Genomic DNA, 23,780 nt, shown 5'->3' on the forward strand with positions numbered 1-23,780 from the left:
TGGTCTTTTTATATCATAGAGAATGTACTTCAGTAGGTGTGAGGTTCAGGATTGACCTCTGTTTTTGACTCTTTTGTTGCCACCTGATATTGTCACAGGGACAGGTCACCTTTATTTACATTAGGTTTGCTTATACTGTTTTGGCTCATTACTATGCATGACTTTGTCAATCATGACCTACAATCCTTTGTTTTCACTAAGTGCACAATTAGTTTTCCATGGGTAAAGCAGTTATTGAAAAGCTGATCTGATGAAGTCCAACTGGTGGACAAAAGCACTTCTCATAAATAAGAGTTATTCCAGTGACCAAGTCTGTTCAATTTTATTTCTTTAGCACTTTTAAAGAAGAAGAAAAATTAACATCTGTATATAGTCCTCCTAAAAACTTCCACTCACAGAGTAGTCAAAAACACGGAGTGGATTTATTAAGGTTTATTACTGTTGCTTATAATTCTAAATTTAAGAGTCTGCATTTTTCATTTTTCTCAAATAACAAGGAAGTGAAGGCAGTTTGTTATGTTCACACTGGAGCCAGATATCTCTTCACATCTCTGTTGAGGTCATGACAGGAATTTAATTTCTGCTGAACTAGCTGGTTCAAGGGAAGGTCTCATTAGGGATTCTAATATGAAATTTAGATCACAAGAGTGTGCTGGTCTGGTTAAGGGGGTGTAGGAATGGAAGATACCATTAAGAAATGCTTTACAAGATCAGCGTACAGTCAGTAAGCAGGTTAGAAAGCATTCATGAAAGGAAAAGATAACTGCCAAGTGAACTTTGGTTGAGGAATAGTTAGTCCCTTTGTTGTATAACTTAGGAATATTTGGACCTCTTCTAATAGTGATGACGTTGGGGAAATGCTTCTTTTCTGAGCTCACAAAGAAAACATTTCCCATTGCCCCTGTCAATCTTTTTGATCAAGATCTTTTGAAAGGCCATAATATGGTCTATGATCTTTCTGGGAGTCTGAGAGTTCCTGCCCATTAAAAGAACTGGAGAAACCAAGCATTTAGATTGAGGGAATGAATACACAGAAGAGGCGTTCTGGATGGGTGAGTTAACAGAGTGGGGCTCTGTGGAAAAAAGTAAGGGTTTCTTCCTAGGATGAGGCCACAGCAAGGGAAACAAAGTCTGATGAGACCAGAACAGTGCTACAGGAATGAGCTTAACCTTGCACACTTTGGCTTTCTGCGACAGTCTTGGATTCAAAGGAAGTGGCAGGGGATGCCTCTTCTTGGTCCATGAACCTTGTACCATCTTGTTCAAGAAGTGCTATTCTAGCACCCTATTTTGGGAAATGGCTTTGTAAATGCAGATCTAGTTCTCAAATTTTGTGGCGGAGTCTGTCATTGTCGACTTTTTCAAACAGCCCTTGACAATCTGATTGTGTGACACATTGGTTGACAGGATTGATCCTACTGGGTCTGAAGTATACACTGCAGCATTCTCATGTTGAGCCTGCTATGAGGAACCATTTTTACCTTGTCTATCTTTACATGAAGATATACATCCTCAAGGTCTACAGAGTAAATCATATCCCATGCCTGCAAGGACAGGAGTACGGACTACATAGTGACCACCCAGAAAGACGACTTCTTCACGTGCTTTGTGGGCCAACTGAGACTGAATATCAGTCTGAAGTCCTTGTTTTTTGGGGGCACTAAAAAGAACATGGAGTAAAATACGGCAACTCTCCTGCTCAGTGGGACCTCATGGATTGCTCTTTTCCTGAGGAGATCTTGCACTTCTGATCCTTTTCTGTGTGTATGTGCGGAAAAATAATTGACATAATGTTTGTAATCTAATAAGAGAGAGTAGTGTGTTAAAAGAACTGCTGCACACTGATCCAATTATATATGAAATTTGCATGCAGTTTCTATGGATCCATGATCTGGGAAATCTCTACAAGAGAATGGCCACATTCATTGGCAAGCAAAGAAAAATAAAATTAGCTATTGTACTAACTCAGTATGGTGTAGATACAAACAAAATCGAACATCAAGTGTAAGTGGTGTGAAAAGTATATACAGCTAGAGCCTCACAGAGCTGTAGCTGTGGCAATCCAACTCTCAAACAAAGAAAAAAAAATCCATCTTCAGAGCTGAGAACAAAAAAAAAAAAGAAAAAACTAAAAGTCTTCCAGCTCAACCAAAGAGCTACTATGTTTCAATAGCTCCTTCCTATTTTTCTTACAGAAACTGCAGCAAAGAGATGTATTATCTCCTTTTACAGGTCCTAAAACACACAACGCTGACAGTCTTTAAAATCACTTACGTGGCTGTGATTAATATTGTGGCCACTTAGTTCTCAGGACTTGCGTTCAACAATAGTGATAAAGCACCCACACCACCAGCCTGCAGGGACCATATGGCACCTCTTCTACAGTGCCAATCACACTAACAGCTTGCATCCACAGAAGCCACCCCTTTCACCGCATCTTAGCTATGGCTTTGTCTCTCCATAAACCTGCATAATCTGCCATATTGACTACATTAATACTGCAGCCATTATCTACACCAGATAAATTCTCATCATTCAGTAGTAATGCAGGAATTACAAGAGACGTTATTAAAATATCCAATCTATACAGGTTACATATAAGGAAAACAAATTATTCATAATGTCCCTTCCTCTCCCCATATCAGTACCCACCCACAGACATACACCCGCACATGATAAGCCATATTATTACTAGGGTAGAGCTGTTCCCTTTAAACCCATATTTAAAAGGTTGGGCTTAGGCATCTTTTAAAAGTTTGCTGCTGGAAACTGTACTGCTTTCCCTCTGAAGATTACCATTGTAACTAGGCCATTCATTTATAAGGCATGCTTTCATTTTCTTCTTAAATTATGGTAGTTAGGAAGACTGCTCTGCGAGGCAGGGGCTGGCTTACTGAAAGCTTTTTCACATCTTGCCAGTGAGATCTGACGTCTCTGTAGTCTGATGGCATCACTGCTTCTCGAGGAATAAGATACACTCCTTTTATATTTAGATTTATGCACAGTCATTCCTTTAGGGTACACAGTACTTTTATTACTGGATAAGTGGTGTATATCACTCGCTTAACTATCCCATTCCATTGTATATCATTGTTCATAGTGTACACAGTTAGGGTTGCATTTATTTATTTTGGTTAGTGTCTGCTAATAGTACTACTAAAACTTAATGTTTATTTTAGTGTCCTGCCATTTTAGTTGTGTTAATGTGCACTATGATTACTGTGAAATGTTTTAATACATGTATTTGGAAAATAAAAAAATTAATCATGTACTTCAAACATATTAGCTACTGAAGGGAAGTATTTGCCATCAAGTACCTTGAAAGTGTTTGTCAAAGAGAAAGCTGTAACAATGAAAAGTAGCATTTTTGCATTGTGTACAATTTAGTGGTGTTAGTTTCTATCATTTGTAGTATAGTTGTATTTTGCACTGATAGAGGGGCAACAACTGGTAAGCCATAGATCTTGAATTAGATATGAAACTGTTAAACTTAGAAATGGAAGGTTGAAAAATCTGAATTACTCCTTGAATCAGCTTCCCTTTCTCATCACATTTTTTTTCAGGACCTCAGCAGTAGATACTACAAAACAACCTCCCAATCAAGGGGGGAATTCAAGTGTTCAGCTTTAGCATCCTCATGTAAATTTTGAAAACAGCTACTTCAACTGTATTACAAGCTGAGATAGTACTGCGTTTTATTTTTCTGTTTATTTATTTGTTTCACTGAATACTGTGATCTCTCTGTCTCTTTTTAGTTAGTTTCCGCCCTCCCTCCCTGTTCTTGTTGTGGTATTAATCTTGGTGGCTTTGGAATTTCCCACCCCTCCTGTAAATTTGTGTTTGAACACTTCTCCTGGGTCCATCTCATTTGCTCACTCAACCAAGTACAGTGAGATCATATTTTGATTTCAGACACTCCTACCAGTCCCATCTGTTCAGCTCTATCCCAGTCTAGTGTCATTAGCTCATTCTACCTAATACAAAGAGAACATTTGAGAAGGCCAACCCACTTAGGTCCTTAAGCTTGAATTATCTTCTGTTTCTCCTTTCTCCCTTTCCACTTCACTGGAATATCCTTGTGTTCTGAGTGTGCTCCTCAGCTGATAAAAAGTGCCAAAAAATGTACTTAACTGTTCAGAATTGAATAAAACAATAATCGAATTCAGCTCAGAATACAGTTTGAATAAATTGCATTTCTTTAAACTGTATTACTTTAATATTGTTACACACTCAAGTGTGCTAGCTTGCACTGCACTTGAATTGTTTTTAGTGCTGTTTTTCTGCAAAAAAAAAAAAAAATTCTAAGCTTGTTTCCTGGCTTTCCTGTAACTAGTCTAGTCCAGATACAGATTTGCTGTATCCACAACTGTTTGTAAGCTTCTGAGCCCCTGAAGCCTTTTTGTGTTTGAGGGAAGCCTTCTAGCCCATCAGTGGGAGTGGTAAGCACTAGGTAGCCTATCTACCACAAGAGGAGTGGTTTCTGGTCTAGAAATTGTAGTGTACTGGCGGTTAGAGCAGTTTTTTCCCTCTCTTTCAACTTTCTGGTTTAAAAGCCCACTTTGCGCTTGTTTCCCGCCTTTCCTGTAACTAGTCTAGTCCAGATACCAAATTTGCTGTATCCAGGACTGTTTGTAAGCTTCTGAGAGGTGCCAAAGTCTGCATTTCAGTTTTCCCTTAGATCTGCTAGTTCCCTCCTCTCCTGCACTTTTACTAGCCTATTAGTCTAGCACTTTACCATACCAGACTTCTTGTAGCAATTAGTGTAGCGCACAAAAGTGCTACCAGCACTAAACATTCAACAAGGAAACAGCTCCAGTACTTATTAATGCCCACCCCTCCAGGTATGTCTAAAGGTCAATTCCCTGTGCTCCCACCTATTAACCTGGTGAACTTGGGCATCCTGAAGCAATGTAGCAACTGCCTCATGTACACAGACAACCCTCTCCTCTTACCTCCCAACACTCAGACTTATGAGAGATATACTTATATATCCAAATTGGAAGCCACACACTCGCCAGCCAAGACCGGAGTAGCTGGTCAAGAGAAGGCCAACACTTGCACCACACCACATGGAATATACAGCCCTCCAGAATACACACCAGCACTGCCTTCACATAAAAACAAAAACCACACACCCACCACGGAGGGTCTCAATAAAAATCTACCCAACCAGCAAAGATCTCCAAGGCAGAAATGCACTCAACCACCATAACACAACACTAATCATGAGACACATAACTCTCCTAAACACTGTGCCATTCAACCAAAGCCCATAAGGCAAAACAGCATACCCAGCACACTAGTCATAGGTGACACAATAATGAGGCACAGTGAAACAGTCAGCTGCATGTCAGGCGCCAGAATCCACCACATAATGCACACACTCAGGTCCCTCAACAACAGGTACAAATATGACTCTGTCATTGTACACATGGGTGTGAATGACCTGAGACGTATCTCCCTGGACTGCATGAAAAGAGATATGGCGGAGCTCTTTATGTAGCCCAAGTGGGTATGACCCTAGCCCTGAGCAGCATCCTACCATCACCCAGACTGATACCACAGTGCAAGCAGAAAATGATTGATTTCAACAATTGGCTAAGTTTCTGCTGTCATTCTAAGGGGATCCAGTATCTGTCTGCCTGGGATGACATGACTAACAGGCCTCGATGCTTTGCCAGAGATGGCCCTGGGCTTCTGGATACTGACCAATGTTCTTGCCACCCCTATAGTGCCTTTTAGGCAACGTTCCAAAGACCAAATTACTACAGTAACAGCTACAAACAAATGCGATCTGAAGGTCATGCTGCTCAATGCTAGAAGTCTAATTCTCAAAATGCACTCACTTGAAGCACTCCTTAAAATGGAGAACATTGACATTTGTGCTGTAGCAGAGACCTGGTTCAAGGCAGCAGAAAGCACTATCAGGCTATAACTCATTCCACACCTTTCAGCCCCAGAACTTGGACCAAAGCTCCAAAGAAGGTGGTGTTTCCATATTCATACAGGATGCGCACACTTCCAGACTCGTAGCCCAACGTAACGCATCAGAGATACTTCAGGTGCAGCTAACACTGTGTAAGACAGCGATTCAGGTCGTAGCCTGTTATAGGTCCCCACCCATGTCCCAAGACTCACACTCCACGTTCCTAAGCACCATGGAGAATATTAGGGTCCAACTTAATACTCTCATAGCAGGTAGCAACATCCTTGACCCGGTCATTACTAACATGAGCGACTGTTGCTTTACACCAATAGTCAGCTCCTCTCAGGTTAGATCCGACCACAAACTAATCACCTTGAAAGTCCACATCCCTCCCCCCCACAAAGGAAACCACCATGGAAAACTTCTCCAAAGCTAACTTTGGGCTCCTAAAAGGTATCTAACTTCACGACACCCATGCAAACAGAGAATAGTTACATGACCACCGAATCATATACCAATGCACTGACGAACACGTACACAAATGCATGGATCTCGCCATACTCAATAGAACCAAGATGCCCTCCTCCAAAAAAAAAAGGAAGCCAATCTGGTGGTCCCCTGCCATAAACAAACTCTACAACAGAAGAAGGAAACTGATGCGGAATAAGCTGAAGTCCCAAGACTGGAAAACTCCCTTATCAGCCTCAACAAAAAGATGATACACCTCATCAAATCCTCTACAGATAGCTATGAAAACAGAATTTCAGCAGACAGTAAAGACAACTACAAGACCTTCTATAGTTATGTAAAGAATATCCACGGCAATACCCAGATTTGCTCTGAGCTACTGCACAATGGTACCTCCTATACTGAGCCAACAGAAATTGACAATATACTGGCCGACAGATTCAGTGCCAACTTTACACCCCCCCACAAAGGACCAATCACACTACCAGTAGATGGCCAGTCACCCAGTATTACTGCTGCACAGGTTAAAACAGCACTGTCCAAAGCCAAGAATACAGCTTCTGTGGAACCTGACAATATCCCTGGCTGTGTTCTACATGAACTACGGAGTGAACTGGCACCTCCGCTGTGTGCCTGTTCAATCACAGCCTCGCCTCAGGCTTTGTCCCTACCGAATGGTGCAGTGCTACAGTCATCCCTCTCCACAAAGGAGGAGCAACTACAGACCTTGGGAACTATCACCCCATTAGCCTGACAAGTCTGATATGCAAAGCTATGGAACGTGTCATCATGGATCTAATAAACAAGGATATAGGAAATCTCCAAATTCTGGATCCTACACAGTTTGGTTTTGTAAAGGGTAGATCATGCCTGCTCAACTTGGTCGACTTCTTTGAGTGAGTCACCAGAGCTGTGGATGAAGGCATGGTGGTTCATACAGCCTACCTTGATCTGGCCAAGGCCTCTGATACCATTCCCCACTCAGGAATCATAGAAAAAAGCTGGGCATCAACCCCTATATCACTAGGTGGGTTGCAAACTGGCACACAGATAGAACCCACAGTGTGAAAGTAGCTTACCCCAAGTCAGACTGCCAACCAGTCACGAGTGGAGTCCCATAGGGATCGGTCCTAGGTCCTCTCCTGTTTGGTATCTACTTCTTAGTAGTCCAGGCCAACACGAAGGGACTCTGGCTGACAAAGTTTGCATGATTGCAAGTTGGGAGCCATTATTAACTCCCCAAATGATGTTGACATCCTACAGAAAGGCCTCACTGAGACCAACGACTGGTGTCAGAACCATGGCCTTAAGCTCAATGCCAAAAAATGTGTTATCATCCCCTTTGGGAAAAACCTAATTCCCATGAATTACCACATCGATGGTAGTCCACAGAACAAAGAAGGCGTTATAAGAGATCTGGGAACACAGGGTGACAGCAACCTCTCTTTTGACCACCACATTGCCACTGTGGTCAGAAAGTCCTTCTATGTGGCACATCTCATTACTAAGGGTTTTGCATCCAGGAAGAAAAAAAAGGTCATTGTCTCCCTTTACTCTTCCCTCATTAGGCCTATCATTGAGTACAATGTCCCATTTGGCATGTACCTCACTAGACACCTGCAACAACTGAAGAGGCCACAAAAGTACCTCACAAAGAGGATCCTAGGCCTTAAACATTTGTCCTATATGAACAGACTCAAAAAACTCCAACTATTCTCTGTCTCATATTGCCTACTTAGAGGAGATCTCTGCTTGACATACAAAGCCATGTCCAACCCAGCTCTGTTAGAAATGCTGCATCTAAAGAAATCCCAATCCCTCTACACCACACGCTCCACAGACCTCAACCTCATTACCACACTCAACAGAACATGCTGGAGGGACAGGTTCATAACCCAGAGACTGCCCATGCTATGGAACAGACTTCCCATACATGTCAAACAGAGCACCTCACTGGCCCTCTTCAAGAGAAATCTTGATGACTGGATGGGAAATAGAAAATTCACCCCAGGGAGTGGCTCTACTCGACAGAGGCACTGGGAACTAAGGTTGGGTGGAACGATGCCAGGGTAATCCTATGGGCTAGGCTTTTAAAGGCTTGGCTCTACTCGACAGAGGCACTGGGAACTAAGGTTGGGTGGAACGATGCCAGGGTAATCCTATGGGCTAGGCTTTTAAAGGCTCAAGGGCCATTAGCCTAGTACATACCTATGAACCTATAATAGTTCCTGTAGTAGCTGCTTTGGAAGAGGCATCAGCGAATTCAAATACACATTTCAAAGAATGTTTGGTTACTTGAAGTACACAAGAAATCAGGATATTTAAAGAAGATTTTTCCATCAGAAAAAGGAAAATTAGCTAGAATACTCCTCATACCAAAGCAATAATGCACAACAGGGTGTGTGTTACTGTGTAAATAACACCCACCCAAAGTGTTATGACACTTACAGAACGGGCTGGCTGTAAACTTGCATTTTATTTAGTTCCTCTGTCTAATATTTCAAACTTGCTGTAGTGTATGCAAATGGTATTGGAGAAAGTATTTTACATCCAAAATATAATATTTTCAAAAATAGATTGTGCGTGGTCACCATGTGCAGCAGAAGTTGAACTTCTGTAAGGAAGTGCAAAGGAGCTTATACTGCACTGTACCATTTGCTTTCCTTTGCACTTCCTTAAAGAAGTTCCACTTCTACTGCGTGTGACGACCACACAAATTCTTTTTTTTTCTCCTCTTCATCTTCTGCGTGCCATGGATCGGGATTGGAAATGCAAGGACTATTAAGTTCTGCTATAACCTTAAGTAAGCACTAGAGATCGGCTGCCTAGAGGGAGCCTAACTCAGCTCTTACCAGTGAAGTTAATGGGAGCAAAGGCTCCTGATCTTCAGGGACAGGTCTTCTTTTGTAGACAGCAGGACAATACATATATATATGGGCAGTAGCAACAGTATGTGCACAGCGCCCACAAAAAATATTTGTACTTTCTTTTCTGTTTCTCAATTTACTACATTAATGAGGATAAGGATGACTGATTTTACAGCAGCAAGCAATGTCCTACCTGTGAAGTACACATTTACAGATCAACTGCCTAGAAGTCTGCAGTGACAGTTATTTCTCCCCTCTTACAAGGCATTTTATAACTGTCAGGGCATCAGATACATCTGTGAGCATGAGAACAGTACTTGCTGCCCACGACCCACTCTTTTCCTTCTTTACAAATTACAAAGTTGTTTAAATAACACGGATTTGTGATAGCATGCATTTTCTGAAGCGCAAGTGTGTTTCTGTGTGTGTGTGTGTTGGCAGAGTTTGAGATGGAAGTCACACTACCTCTCTGAGGCAAACTCGCACTACGTGCCCAGCACTGTGGGTGGAGTCCGAGTGCCGTTTCCATTTAACTTTTCTGTTTCACTCCAAACTCGCACACTGTGCCTTAAGAAGTTTCACTTCATAAATATCCAGATATTTACTTCATTTTTGGTCCCTTACTCCTAAAACATATGGTTTGTTGGCAATCATTGGAGATTGAAGTCATTACTAAATAATGATATACTTGTGAGTTTCCGACTTTATAATCCATGCATGCTAACACAAATCCTGTTATTCAAGCAAGTTCCTACTTTTACAAGAGCAATATGCAACATCTGTTTGTATTTCTGAGTCTTTGTTCTACCTTTATATAGGTTTTATCCAGATTTCTTGAGCTACGAGGTGTAGAGGTATGCAAACCTCTTAAATGTTGCTACCAGTGGTCAAGCAATCCCACTTTCTCCCTCTCTTGCTTGCGAGCACACACACACACTTGTGCTTCAGAAAAATGCATGCTATCACAAATCCTGTTATTTAAGCAACTTTGTGATTTTCTAACAGTAATGTTTACAATATGTTCCTATTTTGCACCACTTTTCCCCCTTTATTTTAGGCTTGATCCACATATCTTGAGCCAAGAGGTGAAGAGATATGCAAATCTCTTAACTGCTGCTGCCACTGCTCGATCGCTCTTATTCTTCACACTCAAACACACACATCCACACACTTCTGCTTTTGTGCATACAAGCACGCAAACACTCATGCACACTTGTTAAACAGCAAAAGTGATGCTTAATAAGTGTAAAATAATGGCTCAACTGACCTCATTCTCAAGTTCATGAATGCATATACTCGCACACACACACAGTTTTCTATTTTTTTTTTTACACTCCAGCAAAAGCACAGCTTGGGGAGCGTAAAATAATGGAGGCCATTAGCTTTCTTTCAGTCTGAGTTCCACGGCAGCTTAATATGCTTAACATTTTTCAGGGGGCATTACCTGTAGATTAACACCCTGGTGGAGAATGTTCATTCTCCAGTCAGGGTGCTGATGTACAGGTCACCTTTTCTCTGATCTCAAATAAAGCAAGAAGAAACTAACGCAAGTCTAACAATTAAGAATCCTAAAATAAATGCATCAGAGGTATAAAGTTTTTCCCAAATCAAAAAAAAGATTTTCCTGTCCTTATCAGATGGAGAGAGATTAGCATTTACCAAATGTTTAGCTGCAGATGGATTTGCCAGGCATGCTACAAGTTGTAAGAAAAACATCCCCAAAACTTGAGGAATAGGAGGATGAGGAAGTTCCAGTTGTAATAAATCAAATTGTTTGTTCCACAAAACTGGAATGTCATTATGTTCCCAATGAAACAAATGGGTCAAGCTAGATATGGTCCCAGAAAATTTAAATTTGCCCAGGAACAATCAGAATTAGTTATCTGAGGAGAAAAAAATTGTTTTCTCACAATCACCTTCCTGCTCATTACACTGGGAACCTTCAGAAACTGAAGAATTCCTTATACTTTTACCAGATTATCCAGAATGAGAAGGCTTAAGAGTCTTATTTATTTTACATTTGTTAACCGGGCTAGTCCAACTGGATATATGTCCATTTTCAGTAGAGGCCCGGGAGATAAACTCCAAAAAAACAGAATAATAGCAACTTCAGATACTGTACTAAACCCTGTACTAAACCATCTACATCATAACACTGGCGTATAAGCAGCAAAGTCTTTGCAAGACGTTAATGCAGTAATGAACAATTTCCTTTACACCAAGACTTATGAGTGATTCTTACAAAACTATTTTTCTCTGTATTTTGGCCACCACAAAAAGAATTACAACTAGAAAACTTCATCCTCTTTAATATGCAAGCAGGAAGATCTCGGTCTTATCACAGTGCCCAGTTCAGTACTGTTTATATTACTTGCACCAAAAACTACAGCTTCTCAACAATCATGCTGTGACGGCCATGCACTGGTGCAGTAATCAAGGAGCCTCAATCCTTACCACTAACACCAGTGAAGGACGTGCAAATTGGGAGGATGATAGGTACACACACACAGTAAAGTACAATTTCCCCTTAAGAGCACACAGAGATCACAGTCAGTCTGGGGCTGTTTTTCCCTCTCTCTCTAGATCCCAGTAAGACTCCCCACTGACACAGCTATAGGGTTCAGATCTCAGCCAAGTAGTCAAGCCAGGACCTCTAGCACCCGCTCTGCCCAATTAGTGCTTTGTGTCCCTGCCCAAGTAGTTCACGCTCACAGACAGACAGACAGACACACACACACACTTACTTTGAAATGTAACTTACATACAAACACTCCTGGGGAAGGCTGGCACATATTCACTAGTTATGCCCCCCTTCTGCCCAGACTATATGGTAGTACCACCTGCCACCAACCACCCTTATCAGCTACTATAAAGGCCCTTAAAAAGGGTGCCCAATGTCACACTTGAAGGCTATTGGAATGGATTGTACAGTATTACCAAATACATATGCAAGCACTTTAAGAGCTTAAATATCTCTACACAAAACCAGCCACAATTAAAAGGTTTAAATATTTTTAATAATAAAAGCACAAGACAATACTCATTAACTCAAGACAGTGACAAGAGAGTTTAGAATCACAGAAAATATTTTAAAACAACATTGCAGAACAATCTCACATAAATACAGAAAACATCTAGACTACTCTTGCTATATTCCTATCTATCTCTAAGAGAAACTAAATTCTAAATAAATTACTTACAGAGCCAGGCAGATACAAATGCTAAATGGATGTGTCCAGATCCAGAGACAAATACAAAATGCACTCACTTTCTCTCCGAGATAGTTCTTAAATTAATAATACACATTACCGCTGAATCATCGCAGATTATATCATTCTTGTCACCTCTGCCTAGTTTCCCAGGCTAGCAGGAACTTAAATTATGTCTCTGTTAAAAATACTGATCTCTCAGAAGCTGACAATTCTCTCTTAGAAGCTTGCCTGAAACTGAAATTCGTAAAACAATTACCTTGGAAACCTGTAATTACCTTATTGTTTATACATGTCTGCTCTTTTCCAACAGGGTAGCACTGTGGTTACAATCTTAAACCTCAGTGCAGAACATATAGTTTTCTTACATTTTAAGGCAAGCATACAAATCATATTACGGCAAACATGCACATCATGTTACTACTCACAAATGATATAGAATTATTTACAAAATGTTATCTAGCTGGAAAGTGTCACATTTCTATATAAATCATATTAATATTTTCAAGTGACATATAATTATTTACAAAATTCCGGCTAGCTGGGCTGGCAGCATTTTGGTGTATCACACGTTACCATTAATACAAAAATCTTGTTTTATTTTATAAATGTAACACTAAGCTGTAAAAATGCTATTGTTTCTTTTGATTATAGGTACTCACCATAACTCTGGATCTGATTCTTTATGTACTACACCACTATGGTATTGTCTGTGAAAAACGGAAGAAGTTTGAGAGACCAGAAATGAATTAAGGCTTTCAAAGAGTAAAGTTGTACAAATTAAACTTAAGGAATACGTAATACAGAAAAAGGAGTTTAGCTAAGGCCAACCCCGCACAGTAATGAAACAGCATTTTCAGCAACAAAATTTCCAACAGGCAAGCTTATCTTGTTGCTCAACAAAATGTTTTGAAGTGGAAAGAGAAAGCTCTGGAATCACTCTTGTGGATTTCCCCAGGTTTGCCAATTCTAACCTATCTTTTCTTTCCTTAACAGTGGAGCATTTGAAGGATGAAGAAATGCTGCACTTCTCTGTGAAATGAGCTTCTCCAAGACATTTTAAATAACTACTATTTATCTTATAGGGGAATTTATTTTCTTCTCAAATACATTTTAAACAATTGTTTATCCTGCATGGGGCTTTTTGGACCATATCTACACTTTTAGAAAGATTGCAACTCCTGACTCTTCTCCAAATTTCAATGAGGCAGCAGCAAACAAGTGACAGGGTAAAACCAAATGCTTACATAAAAGGCTAAGGTAAACAGTTTAAAGCTAGAGCAAAAAGGTGGCAACAAGGAAAAGGGAAGGAAGTCTATATGAATAAAATTATGAAACTGACAGCAAATAATCCACTGTGGAAATAAAACAAACAAACTGTTCTGCAGACAAACCCGAATAGAAAAGTAATGGAACTGAACCAAACTCTACAAGAAAACATTCTAAATTGCAATATAGCCTCAGGCTGTTGTTTCTAGTTACCTACTTTAACGTTTAGCTAAAAAGATCTAGAGCTGGGTCGTAAGTAACAAGGAGTGCAATGGGGAAGGAAAGTAGTCTGGAAATGTTTTGTGAGATGGGCTAATTCCTATCATCCTAAAGGTGATAATGACACAATTCCTACCGACAGATTCGGAGTTACCAGAGTCATATCAGAATCTGGTTCCAACATGCCACAATATGCCGGAGTTTTAAAAGCTTAGGATACTGCAAACTGACTCCAGCAATAAAATTGTTTATTGAAAATAACATGTCAACGAGTAACCCTCAAACACCAGCTTGTCTGGGATTTAGAAATAATACTGACAGTTTCTGTACAACAACACACGTTACCACAGGAAACAAGATATTCTAAATGTTTACCTCTCTGTACATAGCTTTAAAAAGAAAGAGTCATAATACGATGAAAATAATCATAAATCTTCAAATTAATAACAGGACATTTTAGCCTGTTTCTCTTGAAAACTGCTGCAAACGGGCAGTGCTATGCTAATACAGGTAATACACTGGACCTTTCATAGATTAAAATGAAAGGATCAAGAAATGAGTTTGCATAACTGCCGTAACAAGGACACTTATGTATAGCTCTGCACAAACATTTTAATGTGTTAAAGAGGTACCAAATTAATAATTAATATTCTGGTAAATTCTACCTATTACCACTTTATAATATACTATTTCAAAGATATGAATGAGTGAAAGAGGGATGCATTACTTTCCTCAAAGGGGAGTGAGAAACACATGATACAATCAATCTGAAAAAAAAAAAATAAATAACTTGATAACCAGAGGACAACTCAAAAAAGTGTTTCTTTCTGCCAAGTGAAGTTTAAATCATGACAGTCTAGTTCTTAACCACTGTCCCCAGTTTTTCCAGTAGGCAAGGATCAAGCCAGATTAGAGTACCCTGGCAATTCTACTTTAAATTTTAATTTTACTTTAAAGCTGCGGTAGCGTTGTCGCATCACAATAAGACGCTGTCTGGTTCGATTCGCAGCTAGAGCGTCTTCTGCGTGGAGACATGCGTGAATGGGCGTACCTTCGTTGAAGGTTGTGCGTCAGGACTGGCAAGCCGGTACGTAAAAATCAACTGCCAATCATTAGCGGACCGGAGTTCCGCTGTGGCGACCCCTAACCGGGAAAAGCCGAAAGACACAAACAAACAAACTTTAAAGCTCATGGGTTTACAGAAGACACCCATAATTTAATATGGCAAGCGGGACCAACAAACCGTGCGACTGAACACAGAATACGAAGCCAGGATGTTAAGAGTTACACAGATACATTGAGAAAATAATGCAACCACATATGCAAAAGTCTGAATGAGAATCTCTCCGAGTACAGGTAAGGAGGCTTCAAATGCACCAGGTGTTGGTTTAAATATGAAGAAGGAGAACTTTGCCAAGTAACACGAATAACGATTTCACGTAAGCAGACTATAGACAACAGTTTGAAATACTGAACCTTGAACCTATATCCTAATAATGAAATTAACCAAGAGGCACAAAAAATCTGTAAGACATAATATGCAATGTGTCCAAACTGTCAAAGTTAGGATATTTTATGTAATGACTAAACAAGTAGGTTACAGCCAAGCTAACAACATGAAGGTCAGTAACAGTATTAGTACATTAAAGATTCAAGACAGGACATTAACAAGAGTGGGGTGACAGTATACAGCACGGATATAGCAGACAATGAACTGCATGGATTAGGAGCACACATTTATTTAACATGTGAGACACCAGAGATGAGGCTTCCTCCATTCCTATGACATCGGAGAAGCTTTATAGTTATATCTGGTCACAGCAGTGGAAAAGATACAGCATTACAACTGACACAGCACAGGAAATATGCAATACATGTGATCTGTTTACTGTCTCTAATGCTCAAAAGAAAGCAATCTGAAAGGTGTTCTAATGCTCTGTCACCCCAAAGAGTAGAATTAAATGTTTGATTAGCCTTAAAAAACAGCCAGACATCATTCCAACAGTGCTTCCACTCACCCATTGGGACCAGCCTAGTGAGCTCAGCCTGCACAGCAGTGTGGCACAGAGGGCTGGCTTGTGTGATAAGACATGCATCCTCAGGCAAGCAGCAACAGTGGAACTCGCAAGCCACTAATAAGAAAGAGTAGAACGTGTATAAAGGTTACCAAGAAACTTTCAAATATGGAGTATGGGATTATCTGTACGCACACAATGCCTATGTCTAGACAAAGAAAGGTCCTGCAGATCTGACACCATCCAATTCCTCAGAATATCTAGTGTTCTGTAGTATGTGCAGTTTCATTTAAATATCAACTCACATTACAACTATTTTACTTCTGTGTTACAAAAGCAAAAAGGTTACAAAGCATCCTAATGTCAATGCATTTCTACAAGGCAGCCAGATAAAGTCTGTCTTTTGAGTTTTCAAATAACAAATTTGCATGTATTCTATATAGTAGAAATTACTTCTATATGCACCTCACACCTCGTTTTCCAATGGAAGAGTCTGGTTTTCATTCATAAATCCCATTACTATCATTATCTCCCAAAATGAATTGTAGAAGTGTGGCCATGAAATGCAGAGTTTGAAGCTCTTGAAAATTTTACCAATAAACATCAAGGCAAAGATGCAGAAAAATAAAAAAGTGCAATAAACTCTGTTACCACTTGATCTTCTGTCAGCATAGCTTCATAGTGTAGGCTTGTGAAGTGGAATAAGTTACAGTCCTCCATTCCTGTGGTACAGAGCCAGTTTTGAGGCTATAGTTGAAAAGTGACTCAAGTGGTCCTGACAGGCCATGTTTCCAGCTATTCAGAAGGCACAACATCAGTGATCTCTGATCAATCTCTACCCCCATATCTTAGAAAAAAATGGAACTATCTGAGAAGTAACCCTAAGATCTTCTGGAAGCCCCTCATACAACATGTCAGTGATGCACATATAAGGATGCCATAGTCTTCCTCATCTCTTTCTTTGTCATTAACTAAGAATACATTGTTACCAAAGTTGCTATGAAACCATATCTCAGAAGCTGCAAACATCCCCCACAGGATACCAACAACCCATCAAATGGTTTCCATACAGTAGTCCAAAAGAAATACTTGAACTCATCACAATACAACAACCCCAGTGTTGATGGGCTTATCAACAGTCCATTTAAAAGCCATAACTATTAAACCAGTTTTAGAAAACAGAAATAAACTGTAATACAGAGTCTCCCATCCACCAAAACATTTTTCAGCTACTACATTCTGATCTCCCCCTTACCTCGCTTAAATGCAGTGGATTCAGTTTTATTTCTTACATCTTCCACAGCCACCAATTTATACCCTCTCCAGCAATCTTTTAATGTTTATTTACAAAAAAGAATTTTCAATAAGTTGTCACTACATTATTTGTATCAAAAAGTAACTCCAAGAAGACTTATATTAGACGAACAACCAGCATATCCATTCCCCCCCTGAAAACAACAATATCGTACAAAGATGGAAACATCCAAGTTTAAAATACACCAAATGTTATTTTAGCATCTGACATGGGTTCTAAGAATTGTTTCAAGGTGATTTCAGGGGAAAATACATTTTCATGGACAGTAGGAGAAACAATGTGCAAAGTAGAGTAAATTTAATGCTATTTTATTCTGCTAATATACTGGCTACATCCTCAGACCATAAGGTGATATTATGAAGAATGTACTCGGTGTATGTTGGACATTATTGCTAACATGTGGTGGCCTTGATGTAGGGGATGGGCACTTCTTGCAGCTTTTTACTATTGTCCAAATTCCCACCATAGAGGTTTATTCTTGAATTTACCAATTTATTTAGGGTGTGTACTGACTTTTCTATGTAGCTACCAAGGTTGCTAGCAAAAGTCAATGTAAATGTAGCAGCCTCTCAGTTAGGTATATTTGCAAGGAATTTTGGGGAATATTGCATATGGCTTCTACAACCTGAAGAAGGTTTACTCTGGTCTCTCATTTGCTGATGGGGTACTATAACTAGGCCTGACAGAGAGATGATGACCAATCTGTAGTCAGATTTAACCAGGGATGAGGGGATGCAGGGTGGGGGTACAGGTAGGGCCTAGGTGAGTAAGGACCAGGTCAAGGATGTTGCAGCCACTGGAAGGTAGTTTTACAATTTACTCCATCACAGTGGTATTAACAAAGTCTAGGAAATTATGAGAATTATTACTTTTAGATGTGTAAGCATACCAGTCAATTCTTTTGTAATTGAAGTCCCCTAGCAAGAAGATATTTAATGTCTCAGTAGTGTTATAACAATTTCCATAATCTTTGGGAGACACTGATAGGGATCTGTATCCATCAATGAAGTAATAGGTGGATTTGTTAAAGATGATCTGTATTCAAACACAGACACTCACCTAAACTTACCCTTGTGCCATGTGTACCATATTTAAAATCCAGGGATACACACACACACACACACACACACACACACACACACACACACACACACACACACACACACACATTATAAACACACAAGACATTATACAGCCACATCCGGTGTATATGTTACATACAAGCTTATGACTGATCAGTTAAGAGTGTTCAAGAAATGGATTTGAACTGTACATAAAATGAAGCTGTGTTTATTAGATCATAACTCTTTGTTGTATATGGAGCATATTAAGTGCAGCAAATTAAGGACGGAATAATTGCAACTGAATTTTTGTGTGTTCCTAGCAATACCTACCAGTTAAGTACAATTAGTAAGACTTTCTTTTTATGCAAGCAAGACCTCAAAACAGAGGATTATAGCAGAGTCACAGATCATAACCAAGCTAATTGTTGTTGTTGGTCTTTCGGCTTTTTCCCGGTAAAGGGTCGCCACAGGGGAACTCCAGTCCGCTAATGATTGGCAGTAGATTTTTTTACGAAACGCCGAGGTGCCAGCTCGACGCCCAACCTTCAACGAAGGCACGTGCTTAAATCAGGAAATTAACCTCAAGCTACTTCCATTCTGAAAGCTCGCCCATTAACAACCTTACTCATAGTTAGGTCTTCTAAGTGCATAGATCAACCACCTAACTGTAAGCACCGCTATATAATATACCCCCACCAAAAAAAAAAAAAAAAAAAACCACAATAAACCACATACTGGTGTTCATAAATATTTCACCATAGGTGTCTGCCTCCTCAGTGCATCCAATTCCCACTCCTAAAACAAGGCATATTTATGCAGCCCTCAACCACTCTGTCTCAATTTCATCAGCCTCTCCCCAATACTGGTGTTCCTTTGTAGTCCAGCTATCAAACGGCTGTCATCAACCCAGAATACATTTGTTATGCAACAGATTCAAACATAAAAACAAAAACATGATATTAGATACTGATAAATACCCTATATCTGTTATTTCTGAACATAAAAAAGTTACAGGATGAAAGGTGATGAAGTCTCACATGGGAAACATAGCCAAGAAAACCCATATCCTTAACCACCACCGCAAATGAATATAATTGACAAAGCTTGACATATTCAACACACTGTTAAAAAATGACATCCACAGAAAGTCTTTTAGAAGATTATTACGAAGTTTAACAATGCTACAGTGGATAGCATTGTTGCATCACAGCAACAGGTTCCCTGGTTCGAGTCTCGGCTAGAGTGCCATCTGTGAGGAGTCTGGATGTCCTCCACATTTTTGCGTGGGTTTCCTCCCACATTCCAAAGGCATACAGTAGGTGGACTGGACGCTGTAAATTGGCCATAGGAGTGACTGAGTGTGTGGGGTGGAAGAAGTACTGCAGCAGGGCCAGCCATCTGGTGGGGTGACCTTGATTCTATAAGACTGTCACGGTTGACGTGACACCGCGACCCCATGTGCAGAAATAGGGCAAAGCGAGTTTTGGATGGATGGACTCTTTGTAGAAATTATTTTATCACCAAACCTACCTGGACACGAAATATCTTGTACACAATTCCCTCTCCTTGTTGCCCAGTACAAAACATGCACAACATTATTATGCCTGGCAGATTCACACTGACGGCAATTTGACTGCTGTTCCCACTTTGCAAGGCAGCATACTTGCAATTTCTTCAGCTCTGCTTATCATCATTACTTAATGTATTTAATTCTTTCTAAGAATAAAAAAACATAATAGGTTGCTAACTGGATTGTACTTGTGAGCTTTGGAGATCTGGAGAGGTTTAAAGTTGCACGCCAAGTACCCTCAGCACCTAGAATTGTCGGCATACCTCTCAACTGTACAGATTTTCACAGAATGTCCAGATTTTTTACTAATTTTTTCCCACTTTTCATAAAATTGTAATTCTCTTGCAAATTAGTGGCAAATCATTAAAGACTGAAGTTAGGAAATAATGACAGACATTTAAGTTTCAGACTTCATAGCCTTCAGAAAATTCTTGCTAATGCAAAACCTGTTATTTTATCAACTTTCTAAGTTTGTAAGAGCAATATTTCAAAAACTGTCCCCACTTTTGGGTCTTTGTCCAGACTTCTAGGTCTAAGAGGTTGAGAGGTATGACTGTCGGTCTGTCTATGCATTACTCAAGCTACTGTGCCAGCTTGCATTTAAAGAAATGGGCTGTCTGAATTAAGTGTTTATTTTTTGAAAATGAAATGACCACATAAGGGACTTAACAACATTTTTGATAATCCCATGGGTTCATTCAGACAATGTAACAATCTAAATAGATTGACCAGATATTTATATTTATCTATTTTCTTGCTAGTGGATCTACCCAAGAATATACAGCACTTTATTACATAATAATATAGCTTTAGAACACGGTAGTTAGTCTCATAAAATGAGGCTTTAAGGGGTAGACTCAGAGTTAAACATTCATTAGTGCAACATAAAGTATCACATAAGCTGCAGAAAAGTAGTTGCAGTGTGAATAAGTAACTACAGGCAATACACAACACTGTAATGTAAACAATATCATAAAAAATGCTTACATTTAAAACAAGAACTTAGGAAACCTACAATGGGGCGTAACAAGTGTAAACCTCCAGTGAAGGACAAGCTAGACATGCAGGAAAGACAAAGGTTTCTATGGCAACCATAGGGTTAGCTTAACACATAACACATCAGTGATCAGACATTTAATGCATGGAAGTGACAGCAACAAGACACTAGTATAATGTCCATTTGTTTAGAACATCACCAAAGAACAGGGACATGATCTCAGCCCATCAGTAAGGCCTTAATATCAAAAGTGAAGGAATGGTTTGCTGGAATAGATGTAGTAGTGCATTACAAGGGGTGCTGGTGGAAATAATGAAGGCTGCAGCACCTACTATCAGCAAGACCTAGCAGTGGAAAAAAAAAAAACACCTCAGCAACAGCCATCACGCAAAGCCCCAACCAGCAAAGAGCCAGAGAGCAACATTTGAGCTATTTCTGACTAAAATGTAAATAGTGAAGAAATACAAATAATAGAATACAGTTAGATCAATTACACACACAAAAAAACTCAAGTTCTGTGACATACCAGCTAGTCATTTTTAATGTACTCCCACCACTGAATGTATTATTTCATTATCACAACACCCCCACAAAAAAAAAAAAAACATGAAAAGAAAATTACTTGTTTTCATTAAACGTGTAGTTTCAATATATATGTTACACAAAAGGTATCCTTCATGTTCTTTAAATGTTTAGGGGTGTAGTTTGTTTCTAGCTTCCGCCCAATAAACATTCCTACACAACAAACAGGCAGAGCTAAAATAAGAGGCAAGACCTTGAGAAATCATGTTGCTGTTGTGAATGGATAGCAAAAAAATGACAGACCAGGAGGGCACATTATACTATCAACTACCCTGTAACTGGAATAGCAGTGTTCAAGTACTTCCATGACTTTACGCAGAAAATACAAACAATGTTAAGAAATGTAAACAGTGAATTAACACAGAAATGCTAGCAAAGCAAGAAACATAAATATATGGTACAATTACTACAGCATTTATTAAGTGACAGTGACTTGGAATTGTAATCGTACAATATCAAAAGTATTTTTAAAATCCTTCATGATGTAGCCTCACAATATGCATTTTTTTGCATTACTCCCTATTGATTAGATTCATTTAGAAGCTGCAATACAGTTCAGTACACTGAAGTTTGTGCAAGTCCTGCAGCAAATAAATGCAGCCTATCTCACTTTAAGTGTTTACATGCTGTTTACAGTTTCCCTATATTATAGCAATTATATGCATTTCTCAAAATATAAATTTCCAGCCAAGACGAATTCTGATTTAAACAGAAATTCCAATCTAGAATAATGAAAACTGAAATAATCGCCAAAAGTAAGCACCCGAGTCTTAATCTCACTGCCCAGTAATAAGGGACAAAGCAAAAAATAATGAGGGCCAAAGACTATAAATAAAATGCAAATTTTATTTTTATGAGGGCTTCAGGATTTACATCATCACGTTTGTCCGATTTACTGTAACTCTTAATGAAGTGTCACAAACAACCACTTTTAAAAGGGACGAAGCAATAAAAACTGAGGTAGAAGACGGGGAATTTCTGGAAAATCTGGATCAGCTAGGCTTGTTTGTTTGTTTGTAGTGAAAAGTGCAGGTAACTGTACTTTTTTTGCAACTCACCTTTAACTCAATTCTAGATCTGGAGCTGCTATTGCTAGTTGATGTACCCCGTGATGATGTTAGCCGGAGACAAAGAATGTTTTCAACGTGCCAGCTAGTCAGCAGTAACCCAGTAGTCTCAGCAATCAGTGGATCCAGTAAAAAGAAATACAGGACCTAACACGTCTATCCCTTTTACAACTCAATGAATTAGACAAACTGGACAGCAAAGACAACGGGGTTCGAGTAGCAGCTGTAAAAACTAATAGTGTACTCTGGGAATGGGACACCAAATATACGGCTGGCTGGTGATCCAGGGCATCTAACCCCACGACCCCTGCAAGCCTGCAACGGCGACGGAAAACTGTAATTACTGCTCAGTACTGGCAACCTCCAGTCTGCCGCCTCTAATCGTCTTGTCTACAGACAATGCAGACTACAGATAACCTCTTGCTATTAGAACCGATGCCAGCTCTCCCTAACGATTCCCACAATTGCCACTGGTCAACAGTGATGCACACAATTCCTGGTGCCCAAAGCAAATCCCCACGTAGTGTCAGTGTTTCAAGCACAAAAAACATACAGTTCCACTTTTCGTCCGCTACTTTCTAACGGAAGGTAAACACAAAGTGAGCACCAGCAGTTAAACTAGCCGAGGCTGCAAAGTGGCACCCCCGTTGCTGCCGACCTCGGGCCGCTCTCCACACTTGGTGCATTGCACGCATCCCCCTCTTCAAGAGACCCTCTGTCTTCTTCACCACGGTTGTTTCCAAAAACCCTGTTTCCTCGTCCTTCCACACTTTGTATAACTAAACGTCTCTCTAAACCAGACACTAAAGCTATACGCCAACTGTCAATCCGGTATTATCACGTGGCATTTCCTATTCAGTCTGTCATCACTGCCCTAACTCCGCCTACCACTGGGGGCCGCCTACGTTCATTCACAATCACAGCAATATGATCTCGCCTGCTTCCCCTTAACGATCAGCCCTCCACTACCTTATTGGTCTTCCTTAGCTCTGCGTAGTTACGCCCACTTTTAAAGTGACCCAATTGAAATGCACCTTGCCCCGCGAAGTTTCTTGTATTTGCGCATGTGTACACATAGTCTTTTGTTGCTGCAGACTTCAGTCTGTATTTATCGTTATTGTGTATGTTCATTGCAGTGATGGGGGGACGGAGGGGGGAGGGGGGATGCTGTGCTTATCACAGTCACAGATACTGAAAAAGTTGGAAATAGAT

The 23,780-nt window shown here is 39.9% G+C and overlaps 1 protein-coding gene across 1 annotated transcript in view; it reads right to left on the reverse strand.

Moving 5' to 3' along the window:
• The window catches only part of LOC122795967 (rho-related BTB domain-containing protein 2-like), a 1,395,721-nt gene extending 1,372,309 nt beyond the window's left edge, over positions 1-23,412 (reverse strand). Inside the window, exon 1 of the mRNA XM_044064449.1 lies at positions 22,560-23,412. The gene's annotated coding sequence lies outside the window, so the exon portion shown is untranslated. The remainder of the gene's footprint in view (positions 1-22,559) is intronic.
• Positions 23,413-23,780: the final 368 nt, after the last annotated feature.

This window comes from Protopterus annectens, chromosome 2.part2 (assembly GCF_019279795.1).
Source record: "Protopterus annectens isolate FY-2018-M chromosome 2.part2, PAN1.0, whole genome shotgun sequence".
Classification (NCBI taxonomy): Eukaryota; Metazoa; Chordata; order Ceratodontiformes; family Protopteridae; genus Protopterus; species Protopterus annectens.